The sequence below is a fragment of the Eretmochelys imbricata genome, chromosome 23 (genome assembly GCF_965152235.1).
Source record: "Eretmochelys imbricata isolate rEreImb1 chromosome 23, rEreImb1.hap1, whole genome shotgun sequence".
Taxonomy (NCBI): Eukaryota; Metazoa; Chordata; order Testudines; family Cheloniidae; genus Eretmochelys; species Eretmochelys imbricata.
Window position 1 is genome coordinate 15800585 of NC_135594.1, and position 16468 is coordinate 15817052.

The 16468-nt window shown below is 53.1% G+C and overlaps 1 protein-coding gene across 1 annotated transcript in view; it reads left to right on the forward strand.

Annotated features, from left to right (window-relative positions):
- Positions 1-16468, forward strand: part of LOC144278920 (olfactory receptor 1E5-like) — a 35226-nt gene that overhangs the window by 17246 nt on the left and 1512 nt on the right. The gene's annotated exons all lie outside the window — the stretch shown is intronic.

Genomic DNA, 16468 nt, shown 5'->3' on the forward strand with positions numbered 1-16468 from the left:
TCCCTCCATCCATCTAGCCATCTAAATACTCCATCCACCCCTTCAGTGAGTGATAGCAACTGAGATCAGGGCCCCGTCGCGCCAGACACTGCCCAGACCCCAACCGAGATCTGGGCCCCATCGCACCGGGCACTGCCCAGACCCACAGGAGAAGACAGTCCCTCCTTCAAAGCACAGGCAATCCCATTCGATACTGGGTGGGAGAGGGGCAAACGAGGCACAAAGAGCAGAAGTGGGTTCACTTAGGTCATGCAGCAGGTCAGTGACAGACCTGGGGAGAAAACCCAGGAGTCCTGGCTCCCAGCCCTCCCCCCACTAGATCCCACTCTCCATGATGAGTGGAAGTCCCTGAACCTTTTTGCTTTGCCCCATTGAGTATTTCTGCCCCCTCCATCCCATCCCCCCACTACTGGATTCCCGTCCCCACCCCCGCCCCTGGGGCTGCACTTAGGGGGGACGGCCACTGGGTGGCAGCACTAGCCTAACAATGTGACCAAGCCAGGTGTGTGTGTGGTGGGGGCATATCGCTGAAGACCCAGTGTCCAGGGCTGGGGGCTGGGTCCAGGCTCCCCAAGCCTGTGGGGGGGCTGGCGTGGGGTTGGCTCAGCCGGTTGGAGCCGTGGGGAACTGACGGTTGGCCCCAGGCTGGGTTTACGGAGGAGAGACCCTGTCGCACTAACTTGGAATCGTCTGGAGATGAGATTCCAAGTCCAGTTACTCAAGGGGACGGCTCTGATGATGTCCGAGACTTAGACGTCTGTGAGGATATTGACTTGGTCCCGCGATTAAAAAAACCTGGAAGGATATGAAATAAACACACACCCTGCCCCGCCCCATTCAATGGGTTTAAAAACTGGCTAACTGATAGATCTCAAAATGTGACTGTCAACAGGAATCGTCGTCGTGTGGGCGTGTTTCCAGCCCTGGGTCTCAGCCCAGGGATGCTGGAAAACATTTGAGGGTCATGGGGGGGACAATCAGCCGAATGGGAGATCACAGTGCAACGCTGGGACCAGATGAGCTAATGCCATCCTGGGATGTATAACCAGGGGAATTGCGAGTCGGAGCAGAGCGGGGATTTGACCTCTGGATTTGGCCCTGGTGCGGCTGCTGCTGGGATCCTGCCTCCGTTTCCGGTGGCCACCTTTCAAGAAGGACGTTGATCAGCCGGGGAGCGGTCAGAGAAGAGCCCCGAGAATGATTTAAAGGGCTGGAAACGCTGCCTGAGAGCGAGAGACACCAGGAGCTCCCACTATTGAGCTGAACAAAGAGAAGGTGAAGAGGTGACTGGATCCCGTCTGTACGTACTGACGTGGGGAACAACGATTTAATAGTGGTGGCTGAGCCTGATCCAAAGGGCTGGAAGTTGAATCTGGACAAGTTCAGACGGGAAGTAAGGCATCCGTTGTTAGTGGCGAGCGGCATGAGCCCTGGGGATAATGTCCCCCGGGGCGCGGTGGGTTCTCCATCACTGGCCGTTTTTCTCGGGGTGACTGTGGGGGACACTCTCTGGCCTGTGTGAATCCTGAAATCTGCTAAAGGGGCCTCTCTCTCTCTCTCTCTCTTTCTCTCCCAGGGGTCTGTACTGGGACGAGCACCGTTCAACGTACTCATCAATGATCTGGAAAAAGGGGTGAACAGCGAGGTGGCAACATTTGCAAATGATACAAAACTACTCAGGATAGTTAAGTCCCAGGCAGACGGCGAAGAGCTACAAAGGGATCCCTCAACACTGGGTGACGGGGCAACAACATGGCAGATGAAATTCAACGTTGATGAATGCCAAGTGATGCCCATCGGAAAACAGAATCCCGACCACACGTACACAATGATGGGGTCTGAATTAGCTGTTCCCACTCAAAGATCTTGGGGTCGTCGTGGAGAGCTCTCTGCAAACATCCACTCAGTGTGCCGCGGCATCAAAAAAGCGACCAGAGCGGTGGGAACCATCAAGAAAGGGAGAGAGAATAAGACAGAAAATATCCTATTGCCTCTATGTAAATCAGGGGGAGGGATAGCTCAGTGGTTTGAGCCTTGGCCTGCTAAACCCCTTGAGGGGGCCATTTAGGGATCTGGGGCAAAAATTGGGGATCGGCCCTGCGGAGGGTTGGACTAGATACCTCCTTAGGTCCCTTCCAACCCTGATATTCTATGATTCTATGTAAATCCCGTCCGCCCCCAGCTTGAACAAGATATATATGAGTTGGGAAAGGTTCAGAAAAGGGCGATAAAAATGATGAGGGGTATGGAACAGCTTCTGTATGAGGAGAGATTAATAAGAGTGGGGCTTTTCAGTGGGGTCTCTGCTCAGGCCGCGGGAGGGGTTCGAACCACCTCCCGGGGCGGTGCCCTCCACCCACAGGCTGTCTACAGAGTTGTGACACGGTGGGACCAGTCTGTAATAGCGTTGGGATGCCGCCTCAGTTTCCCTCTGGGTGTTGTGTTGCTGGCCAGCGGGCAAAGGGGGGGAAGGGTTAAGTCTGCCCCTGGGTTGGTGCGGGAGCCAGGAGCGGGGGCTGCCGTCTGGCTGTCTGGGGCCCAACCAGCGGGTTGTTGAGGAAGTCCGGGGAAGGGACAGGGATGAAGGGCTGGGCTGGACGACAAGGATCAAGAGACACGGGGCCACCAGCGTGCGGCTGGGAGATGCTCTGACATGGCTGGCCGAGGCTTTAACCTTCTTGCCTCTCTTTGAGCCACACTACCCCCGAGGCTGCATGCCAGGGGCCAGCAAACCAGGCTCTGGTTGGAAAAGGCGGGGCGGGGGGTTGCAGCAAATCCTGGGGTGCCTGTGGTCCTGAAGGGGGGTAACCAGCTCTACCAGGGGTCTGTCTCAGCTGGACACACCGGGCAGAGCTGCCGGGGTGGAGCAGGAGGCCCGGAGCTCGGGGGCTCAGTCTCAGAGGCGGGGAGGCCGTGGGGCCGACCCTGAAGGAGGAGTGGGCCCCATTTTGGGGGGCTGGCACATTGCTGGGGTTCTGCCAAGAGCTGTGGAGTCAGAGCATCCGGCCTGGGGACAAGGGGCTTGGGCTGGCCAGGGTGTGGGGCTGCCAATGGGAGTCAGGTTAGCAGCGGAGCCGAGGTTTGGAAAATGCCAGGAGCAACTCGGTGTTGGACTCTGGCAACCTGTCCCGGGCTCTTGGGGTGGTGGGGAGCAGTGGGGTCTTGTGGTCAGAGCAGGGGGGGGCCAGGAGCCAGGACGCCTGGGTTCTCTGCCCAGCTCTGGGAGGGGAGTGGGGTCTGGTGGTTAGAGCAGCGGGGAAGGCCGGGTGGGAGTCAATGTCATAGAATCATAGAATCATAGAATATCAGGGTTGGAAGGGACCCCAGAAGGTCATCTAGTCCAACCCCCTGCTCAAAGCAGGACCAATTCCCAGTTAAATCATCCCAGCCAGGGCTTTGTCAAGCCTGACCTTAAAAACCTCCAAGGAAGGAGATTCTACCACCTCTCTAGGTAACGCATTCCAGTGTTTCACCACCCTCCTAGTGAAAAAGTTTTTCCTAATATCCAATCTAAACCTCCCCCACTGCAACTTGAGACCATTACTCCTCGTTCTGTCATCTGCTACCACTGAGAACAGTCTAGAGCCATCCTCTTTGGAACCCCCTTTCAGGTAGTTGAAAGCAGCTATCAAATCCCCCCTCATTCTTCTCTTCTGCAGGCTAAACAATCCCAGCTCCCTCAGCCTCTCCTCATAAGTCATGTGTTCTAGACCCCTAATCATATTTGTTGCCCTTCGCTGGACTCTCTCCAATTTATCCACATCCTTCTTGTAGTGTGGGGCCCAAAACTGGACACAGTACTCCAGATGAGGCCTCACCAATGTCGAACAGAGGGGGACGATCACATCCCTCGATCTGCTCGCTATGCCCCTACTTATACATCCCAAAATGCCATTGGCCTTCTTGGCAACAAGGGCACACTGCTGACTCATATCCAGCTTCTCGTCCACTGTCACCCCTAGGTCCTTTTCCACAGAACTGCTGCCGAGCCATTCGGCCCCTAGTCTGTAGCTGTGCATTGGGTTCTTCCGTCCTAAGTGCAGGACCCTGCACTTATCCTTATTGAACCTCATCAGATTTCTTTTGGCCCAATCCTCCAATTTGTCTAGGTCCCTCTGTATCCTATCCCTGCCCTCCAGCGTATCTACCACTCCTCCCAGTTTAGTATCATCCGCAAATTTGCTGAGAGTGCAATCCACACCATCCTCCAGATCATGTCATAGTGGAGTGACCCACAACTGATGCCAGGAGATAGACCCTCCATGCTGATCCGAAGCCCCCTGCCCCCGACCCTCTGCTTACCTGATTTCAGATTCTCCGCTGCGTGGCGGGGCTTGGCCAGCATTCTCGGGGCAGGGGGAGTGGCGGTGGGGGGGAATCACTGGGGCCCGGATCTCTCACCCTGCAGAGGAGCAAAGAGCCAGGCTGGGTGGCCAGTGGGGGTATTTCACTCCTTTCCAGCCCCTCCCAAAACCAGGCAGACAAGTCCTGATTGGTGCCTTGGGAGCTCCTTGTTCCCCCGAGCTGGGGAGGCCTTAATGAGGTCTCAGGAGGGGCTGGAGTCCTCTCCCGCCCACTTCCCAGCAGCCCTGGACCCCGGCACTGCCAGCCCGCCCGCCTCTGCCCCAGGATGTTCCCCCAGTGGGCTCCCACCGTCAACTCAGAAGCCCCCAAACCTCTGAGGTTGGCAGAAGATGCCAGGAGCTTTAGCTTCTGAATCCTCATTCATGTCAGGGTCCATTCTGGGCTTTAGGCTCCAAGCCTTGGAGGGCAGCCCCATGTACAGGTCCCAGTGCTCCTTCCTCCTCCAGGTAAGTCTACATTTCGAGCTGGAGAGACACACCCACTCCAGCCCTCCTCGAACTGGCACTCACAGCGCCAGCTCCAAGTGTGGTTCCCCTCCTCAGTCATCGTGCATTTCCTGACCGGTCCTCAGCTCCAGAGCTCATGGTTCTAGGTCCCTCAAGCCCCATGTTCTAGATCCCCAATGTTGGATTACTTTCCATTGAATAAACGGGCCCAGAGATGTGACCCTGTTAAAATTCCTTTTAAACTTTTATGGAAAATACAGGTTCTAGGTCCCTGACAAGGTTCTAGGTCCCTCAAGCCCCAAGTTCTAGATCCCCAATGCTGGAGTAATTTCCATGGAATAAACGGGCCCAGAGATGTGACCCTGTCACCGTCCCACATTAAACGGTGTTAAACACAGTTTGGGGTTCGGTATCAGAGCCATCAGCCTGCCTAACCCCCCTGGCAAACACCCCATTAAAAATCCTGTTCACCTTTTATGGAGAGAAGGCAAAGCAGTTAAGCACTGGAAATGTAAGACAAATGCACATGAAACGTGGAAGGAAACCAGCAACGAAAGACAACTCCACTTCTGTCTCTGCTGCTGATTATTTATTTGCAACCTCACCGCTCGAGAACCGCGGGCCTGACACGTGTTTTCAGGCATCGTGGCCAGTTCTCTGAAAACATCCGCTCGATGCAGTGAGATTAAACAGAGGAGGACTGTTCTGCTTGGAAAAAAGATGATTAAGAGGGGGATATGATAGAGGTCTAGAAAATCATGAATGGGGAGGAGAAAGTCAATCAGGAAATGTTATTTACCCCTTCTCTTTACACAAAAACTGGGGTCACCCAATGAAATTAACAGGCAGCAGGTTTTAAACAAACAGAAGGAAGTATTTCTTCACACAACGCACTGTCAACCTGTGGAACTCCTTGTCAGTGGATGTTGTGAAGGCCAAAAGTAGAACTGGGTTCCAAAAAGAATGAGATATGTTCCTGGAGGGTAGGTCTATCAGTGGCGATTAGCCAAGATGGTCAGGGATGTAACCTCATGCTCTGGGTGTCCCTAAACATCCAATGGCCAGAAGCTGGGAGTGGACAACAGGGGATGGATCTCGCAACAATTACCCTGGTCTGTTCATTCCCCTGAAGCATCTGCCCTGGCCACTGTTGGAAGTCAGGACAGTGGGCTGGATGGACCATTGATGTGACCCAGTTTGGCCGTTCTTATACGGCTACTCTGAGACCTGGCCAACTTGTACCAGCATCGGGCTGTTTCAGGCATCGCTTGTCTCTCTGGTTACGGGCTCATGGCCATGTTACAAAATATATGTCTTGTCTGGCTAAGTGTGACTCTTCGGTTATGTCTACTCCAGAGCTGGGTCTCCCAGACCAGCAAGAGGTGGAACCACCCCCCCACCCCTCAATATAAGCAGTTAAACCAATGGATTGAATCCAATGTGATTATACTGTCAAAATATACCAAGCGAGGTCTTTTATGAAAGTTTACAAAGTTCAGACCTCAGCAGTGGAACAGGGCTGTGTCCAGTTCTGGGCGTCACGCTATCAGGAAGACGTGGACAAATTGGAGAGAGCAGCAAAATGATCCAAGGTTGAGCAAACGTGGCCAAGGCAGAAAGGCTTAAAAACACGGAACATCTTTAATCTGGAGAAAAGACAGAGGGGGGACCTGATAACAGTCTGCAAATCTGTTGAGGACTGTTCTAAAGAAGCCAGGGATCAAGTGTTCTCCGTGTCTGCTGAATTTTGGACAAGAAGCAATGGGCTTTATCTGCAGCAAGGGAAATAGAGGTTAGATCTTAGGTCTGGTCTACACTACGGAGATAGGTCAACGCAAGGCAGCTCACGTTGACCTAACCATGGACGTGTCTACACTTCAATTTTGCTCCTGCCGACGTAAACCGCTCCACCACGCTGACTTAACAACTCCTCCCCCGCGAGCAGCGTAGAGTCACAGACGGGGACGTTAGGTCAGCGTAGGGTTGGTGGCGATGCTGCGTCCAGGAGCGGTCCCACAACACACTGCACTGACAATGCAATCGATGTAAGCGCTCTGGCTGACACCAGAAACCCCGTGTGGACTCGTACGAGCAATGGAGTTATTGTGGCAGCTGGATGCCACCATGAGTTAGGGCGAATTAATTTGGTAGTGTAGATAAGGCCTTAGGAAAAACTTTCTAACTCTAGATCTAGGTCAGCTCCGGAACCAGCTCCCAAGGGGGGCTGTGGGATCGCTGTCATTGGAGGTTTTCAAGAGCAGGTTGGCTGCATTAGCAGGAGCGTTGCCAGCAGATCGAGGGACGTGATCGTTCCCCTCTAGTCGGCACTGGTGAGGCCTCATCTGGAGTACTGTGTCCAGTTTTGGATCCCCCACTACAAGAAGGATGTGGACAAATTAGAAAGAGTCCAGTGGAGGGCAACAAAAATGATTACGGGGCTGGGGCACATGACTTACAAGGAGAGGCTGAGGGAACTGGGATTGTTTAGTCTGCGGAAGAGAAGAATGAGGGGGGATTTGATAGCTGCTTTCAACTACCTGGAGGGGGGTTCCAAAGAGGACGGAGCTCGGCTGTTCTCAGTGGTGGCAGATGACAGAACAAGGAGCCATGGTCTCAAGTTGCAGTGGGGGAAGTCTAGGTTGGATATTAGGAAACACTATTTCTCTAGGAGGGTGGTGAAGCCCTCCAATGGGTTCCCTAGGGAGGTGGGGGAATCTCCTTCCTTAGAGGTTTTTAAGGCCCGGCTTGACAAAGCCCTGGCTGGGAGGATTTAGTTGGGGCTGGTCCTGCTTTGAGCAGGGGGTTGGACTAGATACCTCCTGAGGTCCCTTCCAACTCTAATCTTCTATGAGTCTATGACCCTCCGTTCAGAAGACAAGCACAGCAGTGTCTTCTGAACTGGGTGTCTCTCTGCGTTCTCCTGATGTACCAGACTAATTCGTTCACCTGAGCCATAACAGCACACAGCTCTCCGTCCGACCAACTTGGGGATCGCTTGTCGGCATTGCAATCTCGGGTCGCTGCTGGCAGCGCTGGATGCAGATAGACTCACGTTTTAGGACACACACAATACACCATTCCAGTCAAGATAGTGGATTGAAAGTGGATTAGATAAGCCGCATTATATCCCCTCTGTGGACCCTCCCATACAGAATGAAAGTGGCCTTAATTTAGTTGAGAAGAGGCATTTTAATTCAGATTTAATGTGGTTTAGTTTAATTCCATTAATTAACTGAATTACATTAAACAGAATTAAGGCCACTTTAGTTCTAAACCAGGGGCTCTCTATAGAGGAGATTAATCTGGTTTAAATAATTCAATTACAAGGATTTTGTTTACTATTTCCTGAGTGTACCCATGTAGACAAACACTAAGACGACTACCCAGGGGTGTAGCAGGGTACCTAGATCCATGGCCTCCCGGGTGATATGGGGCGGAGGTATCTCGATCCACAGCCCCCTGCATGATATGGGGCGGGGGTATCTGGATCCACGGGCCCCCTGGGTGATATGGGGTGGGGGTATCTGGATCCATGGCCCATTGGGTGATATGGGGTGGGGGTATCTGGATTCCTGGCCCCCCACATGACATGGGGCAGGGGTGTCGGGAGCTGTATGTCTGTCAAACTCTTTCCACTCACAGCAACTTCTGGACTTTTTCACTCCTCCCCTGAGTCCCAAATTTTCTCATTTGCTCCTTGGTTGTGGCTCTAGCTAATTAATCATGGGAGGGTCGGGGTGAGGCTCGGGCACCAAGGGGACCTAGCACTAATTGGGTTCGTTAGCGCGGGCCCCGTGGGGTTCGTTAGCGCTATTCACCCCCGGGATGAGCATCTGCAGTCTCGGTGCAGCCAATTCTGCTTTTAGTTAGGGGGCGAGTTTTGAGGGGCAGCAGGAGCTGGGGGCTCTCTGAAGAGCTGTGAATAGGAGTTGGGGTGCTTACCCCCAGCCTCTCCCTTTGTCCCCTGCACACTGAATTGGCCAGGTCAGAGCCAGTGCCCCCTAGAGGGGAAAGACCCCATATCCTACTCCCTGTCCCCCCTGAGCCAGCCAGTCCAACCCATCCTGGGGCCAGATCAGCGCCCCCAAGAGGGGAAAGAACCCACATCCTGTTCCCTGCCCCCAGCTGTGCCAACAATCAGGGCTGAGTTCAACAACCATGTGGACAAGGGGGATCCAGTGGATATGGTGTCCTTGGACTTTCAGGAAGCCTTTGACAAGGTCCCTCACCAAAGGCTCTTAAGCAAGGTAAGCTGTTAGGGGATAAGAGGAAAGGTCCCCTCATGGATCAGTAACTGGTTAAAAAATAGGAAACAAAGGTTAGGAATCAACAGTCAGTTTTCAGACTGGAGAGCGGTAAATAGTGGTGACCCCCAGGGGTCTGTACTGGGCCCAGGCCTATTCACCATATTCATCAATGATCTGGAAAAAGGGGTGAACAGCAAGGTGGCAAAGTTGGCAGATGATACAAAACTACTCAGGATAGTTAAGTCCCAGGCAGACGGCGAAGAGCTACAAAGGGATCCCTCAACACTGGATGACGGGGCAACAACATGGCAGATGAAATTCAGTGTTGATAAATGCCAAGTGATGCCCATCAGAAAACAGAATCCCGACCATGCGTACACAATGATGGGGTCTGAATTAGCTGTTACCACTCGAGAAAGATCTTGGAGCCCTTGTGGAGAGTCCTCTGAAAACATCCACTCAGTGTGCCGTGGCGTCAAAAAAGTGACCAGAGTGGTGGGAACCATTAGAAAAGGGACAGATAATGAGACAGAAAATATCACATTGCCTCAATATAAATCCATGGGATGCCCCCACCTTGAACACTGTGTGCAGATGTGGTCGCCCCCATCTCAAAAAAGATAGATTGGAATTGGAAAAGGTTCAGAAAAGGGCAACAAAAATGATGAGGGGTCTGGAACGGCTGCTGTATGAGAAGAGATTAATGAGACTGGGACTTTTCAGCTTGGAAAAGAGACGACTAAGGGGGAGATGATCGAGGTCTATAAAATCATGACTGGGGTGGGGAAGGTAAATAAGGAAGTGTTATTTACTCCTGCCCATAACACAAAAACTGGGGTGACCTGATGGAATTAATAGACAGCAGGTTTAAAACGGACAGAAGGAAGGATTTCTTCACCCAGCACCCAGTCAACCTGTGGAAATCCTTGCCCGGGGATGTTGGGAAGGCCAAAAGTAGAATGGGGTTCATAAAAAAAATGAGAGAAGTTCCTGAAGGGTAGGTCCATCGATGGCGATTAGCCAAGATGGGCAGGGACGCAACCCCATGCTCTGTGTGTCCCTAAATATCCAATGGCCAGGAGCTGGGACTGGCCGACACAGGGGATGGGTCACTCAATATTTGCCCCATTCTGTTCATTCCCTCTGAATCACCTGGCACCGGCCACTGCCTGAGACAGGCTCCTGAGCTGGACGGACCACTGGGCTGACCCCATACGGCTGGTCTTATGTTCTGATTATTTTCCGAGCATGACGTTCTGCCCCTCACGCAGCCGGCGAATGCCGGGGGCGCCCTGTTGCTTATACACCTTCCAATGGGCGCCCCACCCTCAGAAACCCCCAAGCCTGGGTGCTGCTGTATTGTGTGGGGTTTCCCTTCCTCCTCCATTGGGATCCCGAGTCCCCGATTCAAGGGGGAACAGAGAGCACAACTGGGGCCGGGGAGGTCTGTAGGAGACTCACCCTTTTCCCTAATCTCTCATCTCAACCTCCCATGCGGAGCGTTCAGCCCGTCCCGGCTTCTCCTGCCTTTGGCGGGCACGGAGAACGAGTGATCTCCGGCCTATTCGGAGCAGCCTGGGACAGATTTCTCTGATCCCCCGTCAGGCTTTTTCCCAGGCCAAGCAGGCCAGTTTCTGAACCTTTCCCCACCAGCCAGGTGAACGAGCCTCCTTTGATCCCCCCCCAGGAAGAGATTTGCTTGTTCCACACTTCACCCCACTGCTGGCTCGGATTCAATTTGTCCCCCGCAGGAACCTCCCACCCCCCGTCGGCGATGCGGCCAGCAGCTGTGCGTTTGATTTTTCCTTTCTCGGAAGCGTACGTTGGGCTTGGTCCTTGTCCCATGTGCCCTGCTCAATTTCAGAGCCATTCTCCGATTTGTCCAAGTCGTTTTCAACCCTAACCCCGGCCACAAAAGTGCCGGCCACCCCACCCCGCGGAGAGTCACCTGCAGGGATTAGGAGCCGGCTCTCCGCTCCGTTAGCCAAGTCATTCATGAAAATACCGGAGTGCACCGGACCCAGGACGGACACCACTAGATTCGCCCTCCCAGTTTGACAGCAAACCGTTGACAACGACTCATAGAATCACAGAATCAGGACTGGAAGGGACCTCAAGAGATCGTCTAGTCAGTCCCCTGCTCTCATGGCAGGACTAAGTATTATCTAGACCATCCCTGACAGGGGTTTGTCCAACCCGCTCTTAAAACTCCCCAATGACGGAGATTCCACCACCGCCCTGGGCAATTTATTCCGGTGCTACACCAGCCTGACAGGACGTTTTTCCTTATGTCCAACCTAAACCGCCCTGGCTGCAATTTAAGCCAATGGCTTCTTGTCCTGTCCTCGGACGTTAAAGAGAACAATTTTTCTCCTTCTCCTTGTAAACACGTTTTACGTACTTGCAAACTGTTCTCACGTGCCCCCCTCAGTCTTCTCTTCTCCAGACTAAACAAACCCCGTTTTTCCAATCTTCCCCCAGAGCTCATGGTTTCTAGACCTTTCATCGGTTTTGTTGCTCTTCTCTGGACTTTCTCCAATTTGTCCACATCCTTCCTGAAATGTGGCCCCCAGAACTGGACCCGATACTCCAGCTGAGACCAGATCAGCACGGAGCAGAGCAGACGAATCGCTCCTCGTCTCTGGCTTGCCACTCCTGCTGCTGCAGCCCAGAAGGAGGTTCGCTTTTTTTGCAGCTGTGTCATACTGTTCTCTCATATTTTAGCTTCTGATCCGCTCTGACCCCCAGATCCCTTTCGCAGTGCTCCTTCCTAGGCAGTCCTTGCCCGTTGGTCCTTCCTAAGTGGAGAACTTTGCATTGGTCCTGATTGAATTTCATCCGATTTACTTCAGACCATTTCTCCAGTTTGTCCGGATCGTTTTGAATTTTAATCCTGTCCTCCAAAGCACTTGCAACCCCTCATAAGAACATAAGAGCGGCCAGACTGGGTCAGAGCAAAGGTCCATCTAGCCCAGGGTCCTGTCTGCCAACAGTGGCCAGTGCCAGGTGCCCCAGAGGAAAAGACCAGAGCAGGGAATCATCAAGCGATCAACTCATGTTGAGTTGTTTGCTCTAGCTCCTTCCCAGAGCCCTGCTTTCCGGGACCCAGCCCCCACTGTGTAGGTCTGGCTTGGCCTCCTAGTTCCTAGATGGCAAACCTTGCATTCAGATGGATTAAAATGCACCTAGCTCTGGGGAGTGTCCCATTAGAAGCTCGAGAGCCCTGCTGGGACGCTCACCATGATCTGGGTCAGCAGCCCTGTTGTATCTGCGGCTGGCATTGTGCCTGGGGGCTGATTAGGAAAGATCTTTGCACCATGGGGTGGGCTAGGAGTTTGGCAGGACAGCAGCCGGGGGAAAACAAGCCCGTTTTGAGAGTGGGGTAAGCACTGGGGAGGAAATTTTAACCAACGTTAACCCACAAATTGTTTTGGTTCATCAATGTTCACAGGGAAAACAAATGTTTTTCCTGTGGAAGACAATGCAAAATCAAGCTGCTTGGCCAGATGAAGGACAGCCGCAAGTAACGCCACTCAGGGTTGGCTGGCCCGGTGCTGAGTTGCAGCCACCTCTAGGGTGCAGTAGCTGGGGAACAGCTGCACGTAACACCACACAGAGATGGCTCACCCAGCAGTGAGATGCAGCCACCTCTAGAACGAGGCAGCTGGGGAACAGCTGCACGTAACACCGCACTGAGGCGGCTCACCCAGCAGTGAGATGCAGCCACCTCTGGGGCAGGGCAGCTGGTGAATAGCTACATAGAACGCTGCATGGGGACGGCTCGCCCGGCGGTGAGATGCAGCCACCTCTGGTGTGGGGCAGCTGCGAACAGCCGCACATAACTCCCTACTCCCTGCTGCACAGCATCTCCCACCGCCTGGCCCTGACTGCCAGCAGAGAGCACCCTCTGCTGGACACTCCACTCAGCCACTGACCCCCACACTGTTGACATGGGGCAGGAGAAATAAAGATGCGTTTTCCACCCTGCCTAGGACGGGGGAGGTGGCCACCCGGGCTCCTCTGCTCCCCTAATTACCGCCATGCGTTAATTGCTTCTCCTGTGCATCATTAACCTCCCGGCAGCCTGAGAAGGGGTGGGCCACGCCCCCACAATGCCAGGGGGCCCAGCTGTCCACACCCCTTCACCTGCCTCCCCCATCTATATCCCTCTGCGAGGTGCCAGAACGGGACCTGCCTCCCTTCACCTCGGCTGCTGGAGCCGCCCCACCGGAGCCAGCCGGGGAGGCGTTCAAATCCCCATGTCCGGCCTCGCCTCCGGCTGTCCTTTCTGAGGCCTTGCAAGCGGAGGGAGGAATTTCTCCATGAAGGGATCTGGTGTGAACCAGGCAGGTCAGTGGTACCACCTTGCCAGTCAGAGACAGGGCGGGTAACTCAGTGCGTGCCGGGGGTCCTAATCTGGGGTGGGAGTCTGGCCCCGAGGTTCCTTAAGAGCTGAGCCGGGGGGAGAACTGATTTCCCGCCCCTTTGGCCAAACCCAAGGGAGCCGCGCGGTTTCCTTCGGGTGGAACGAAGCGTTTTGCGGCCCCCCTGAACCAGAACATTTCCTTTCCAAGGTCCCTTTTCTTCCCAAAGCCCATCAGCCGTACCAAACCATCGGACCGTTTTAATCGCTTGGAAATTTGGGGCCGGGGAGCTGAACTAATTCGGCAACCAGGACGCGAATCCACATCATGGGTGGACTGTCTCGGTCCGGAATCACACGTCTCCTTTTCCCGGCTGAGTTCAACACCGGTCCAAAGCGGGTTGAGATCATACGGAGAAAGGCTGCTTGGTGCGACAGGACCTATCGGCCACACAGCCACGCTGGTGGGCGCTAATTATACCCCCCCACCCCATTCGTTATTGACCGTTACCTGGATCGGCCACTCCGGGCATCCCGAAACTGCAGTGAAAAATATCACTCTTGGAGAGACACCGGTGAGCGCCGGCTGAGAAAACCTGGGCTCAAGCCCCCATGTCTGCCCGTTAGCCTTGGGCAAGATGCTGCACTGCTCCCTGCCTCAGTTTCCCCATTTGCCCACCCTTGAAAGGAGCCTAGCGCGGCAATGAAATATTTAATATTACTCTTAGGGGCAGGCAGGGCTACGGGAAGAGCCTCTCTCCACAAATGTAGCCTGAACACTGTTAGAAAAGGAGGATTTGTGGCACCTTAGAGACTAACCAATTTATTTGAGCAGAAGCTTTCGTGAGCTACAGCTCACTTCATCGGATGCATTCAGTGGAAAATACAGTGGGGAGATTTATATACACACAGAACATGAAACAATGGGTGTTACCGTACACACTGTAAGGAAAGTGATCACTTATTGCATCTGATGAAGTGAGCTGTAGCCCACGAAAGCTTCTGCTCAAATAAATTGGTTAGTCTCTAAGGTGCCACAAGTCCTCCTGTTCTTTCTGCGAATACAGACTAACACGGCTGCTACTCTGAAACCTGTCACTTAAGGTGAGCTATTACCAGCAGGAGAGCGGGTCTCTATTCAAGCCTAAGTTAATTGTATCCAGTTTGCAAATGAATTCCAATTCAGCAGTCTCTTGGTGGAGTCTGTTTTTGAAGTTTTTGTTGAAGACTTGCCACTTTTAGGTCTGTTATTGAGTGACCAAAGAGACTGAAGTGTTCTCCAAGTGATTTTTGAATGTTATAATTCTTGATGTCTGATTTGTGTCCATTTATTCTTTTCCGTAGAGACTGTCCAGTTTGGCCAATGTACATGGCAGAGGGGCATTGTTGGCACATGATGGCATAGATCACATTGGTGGATGTGCAGGTGAACGAGCCTCTGATAGTGTGGCTGATGTTATTAGGCCCTGTGATGGTGTCCCCTGAATAGATAGGTGGACACGGTAGGCAACGGGCTTTGTTGCAAGGGTAGGTTCCTGGGTTAGTGGTTCTGTTGTGTGGTGTGTGGTTGCTGGTGAGTATTCGCGTCAGGTTGGGGGGCTGTCTGTAGGCAAGAACTGGCCTGTCTCCCCAGATCTGTGAGAGTGATGGGTCGTCCTTCAGGGTAGGTTGTAGATCCTTGATGATGCGTTGGAGGGGTTTTAGTTGGGGGCTGAAGGTGACGGCTAGTGGCGTTCTGTTATTTTCTTTGTTAGGCCTGTCCCATAGTAGGTGACTTCTGGGAACTCTTCTGGCTCTGTCCATCTGTTTCTTCACTTCCGCAGGTGGGTATTGTAGTTGTAAGAACACTTGATAGAGATCTTGTAGGCGTTTGTCTCTGTCTGAGGGGTTGGAGCAAATGCGGTTGTATCGTAGAGCTTGGCTGTAGACGATGGATCGTGTGGTCCCCCCCGCCCCCCCACTCTCCTGCTGGTAATAGCTCACCTTAGCTGATCACTCTCCTTACAGTGGGTACGGTAACACCCATTCTTTCATGTTCTCTGTGCACATAAATCTCCCCACTGTATTTTCCACCGAATGCATCCGATGCAGTGAGCTGTAGCTCACGAAAGCTGATGCTCAAATAAATTGGTTAGTCTCCAAGGTGCCACAAGTCCCCCTGTTCTTTTTGTGAATACAGACTAACACGGCTGCTGCTCTGAAACCTGAACACTGCTGACACCTATTTATTGGGGTCACAGATCCCCGGTTCTTTTCCGTGGTGGCTCAGTGGCATTAATTGAGAGGGTGGAATTGGGGGGAAGCACACCCAGAAACACACCCAGACGAGGGGAACAGAAATCAGGAAAATCAGTAAACATCACAACTGGAATAAGAGAAGGCCAGTAAAGTGATTCCTGTCTCGCTTCGGGCATGTTTAAAATGCTACGGAGCCCTCTGGAGGCCAAGAGAGGGGAGTGGAGCCAAGCCAATTCTGTTCACACGGTCTCAGGCACCCGAGGAAGCCAAGGAAATGGGAGCCGGGGGTGGGAAGTTAAGGAAGGGTGTGAATAGAAAGCAGGTTGGCTACCCCTGATGCCTCCATGTGTGGACTCTCTTATTCTGGAATAACACGTCCCCTTTTTCTGGATTAGTTTAATCCAGTTCCAAAGTGGGTTACGCTCATACGGAGAAAGGCCGATTAGTTTGACGGGAGCTGAACTGCACAAAGCCGCCCCCAGCTCTCAGTCAGGGATAATAATTCTTCCCGGGTGTTGGGTAGATAAAATCCAAATGACTGTGAGGGACTTGACACTGCAGCACCCAAGTACCTTGTGAAATGGAATAGCTTGCAGTGGGGAGTTCCACGGGCCGAGCCATACTGCTCCCATGCCCCACAGTTTGAGGGATGCTGCTCTTCTTGGCCCCCTTTGCCCCACCCTTTTACCGTTCAAAACAACTGACCCCACCGCACAAACGCAGAGCCCTTGAATCCAGTTTATAAATAGACACAGTGTATGCGGGGAGGGGGACAGAGGATAGATAGATAGATAGATAGATAGATAGAT